Below are 1795 nucleotides of genomic sequence, written 5' to 3'. Positions count from 1 at the left end.
TATTCTTAAATTATGTGAATTTTTATTAATAGGCAATCAGAAAAGCATTTTTCTCTTAGAAAGTGGCAGCCCTGTAATTGTGTGTTTGTGAGAAAGATCCCTTCCTCAGCTAACATGAAAGTCTTGAATGGTATTTTATTATTTGGTAGTAAAGCATTCTGGTATAATCTTGTTCCATCTTTAAGTATTCTTTATGAGCCAAATATTTAACAAGAAAATAAAACAAACAAATAACAAACAATAGGGAGAAGGTGAGGGAAATTTATATGATGTAACACAGCTTGTGATTCCACACAAATTTGTTATTTGGGAATTTAGTTGAATTTGGCTTTCCTGAGCATTTAAAATGGCATTTTGATATTGTTTCTATCTGAGTTAAAATTTATTCTCAACATTTAGTTACTGCAGTTTCACACAATGGGAATCAGGCAATCAGGTACTCTTACTAGGCTTATTATTGAAAGTTTTAATCAGATTTTGAATGTCAAAGCAAGCTCAATTTGACTTAACGGGGTATCTGAGGAAAATGTACTATTTTCACTCCTTGGTTCCTATAACAATGCCTTTTTTTGTAATAGATGTTTTATGACCATATAGTCAATTGTCATATGGGATGCATCTACTGACTCTTATTACAAATTAATCAAGCTTGGCTTCATAGATAGCTTCATAAATGTAGAAATCTATATTGTGTCCCTTATCACTCATACAAATAATTGTCTGGTTGTCAGATTATTCCAGCTTTTCTTCTATTTTCCAAGAGGAACTCATAAGCCCTATAATAAATTATCTGGGCATAGCCACCCAGTTGTCCATCCCTTGGGCTTTGGTAGCCTATCTGACCTGTACTTAGCATTATCGATATTCCAAGCTACATCAATAAGTCTGTCTGAAGATCTGTCAAGGGAGTTGTCACTCACCTTCTGTATCTTGGTCCTTAAGGTTTTTTTGTAGCTTTTTATCATACATAGCTAAGATACAGGAAAAAGATAATTATACCAGGTTGCAAAACATACAGGTGATTGTATTTGAAGACTCAACTTCCTTTTCTGAAACATAAGGGTTTTGTGAGAATAAAAGAAAGTTACATCAAAGCACTTTGTGAAATGTAAATTGCAATAACCAGTGAATGGTATCACTTGTGATATACGATAGCAATAACATTACCAACTAATTAGTTCAAGTTCACATGATATAAAGAATATTAAATTAAGCAGTTTTTTCCCCAATAATGACTATCACGTCAGTAACTCTTCTAATCATTTAGTATGTATTATTTCCTTTAATATTGACATTAACCAAATAAAGCAGAAATAATACTTCTTTCTGTCTTACAGTTGAGGTAGTTGAAGCAGAAAGGTTGTGATAAATACCGTCAATCATGGAGTCAGAAGTAATGGAGCCAGGATCTTCATTCAAAACAGTATGACTCCAGAATCATGTGCTAGGCTGATTCCGTGTAAGTAGCAAATAAAAATATTAGTGCTAGTCCAGGCTGTGAGATCTTGAAAGAAAACCACACAGTCTCTCTCAGTCTGTATTAGTTCTCATATCTGAAAAAAACATAAAAACTCTTTGTAGCATCAATTTTTTACATTTTCCACAATTTACCTCTTTCCAATGCATTATTTTTCTACTTTTCTTCACAGTAAAGCATTGCTATCATAGATAAGATTACCCAGAAAATGTGAGTGTTCTCCCACAGACAACTCATTGGGGAGTGAAGGAAACTGGAACCAAAAAGGGAAGAGCCTCAAAAGACTGTATATGTATACCATGGGGGGGGGGGGGGGGG

The sequence above is a fragment of the Carlito syrichta genome, unplaced genomic scaffold (genome assembly GCF_000164805.1).
Source record: "Carlito syrichta isolate Samal-C Ts95f unplaced genomic scaffold, Tarsius_syrichta-2.0.1 Scaffold302076, whole genome shotgun sequence".
In the NCBI taxonomy this organism is placed as follows: Eukaryota; Metazoa; Chordata; class Mammalia; order Primates; family Tarsiidae; genus Carlito; species Carlito syrichta.
Note: the sequence above shows the minus strand (reverse complement) of the source record.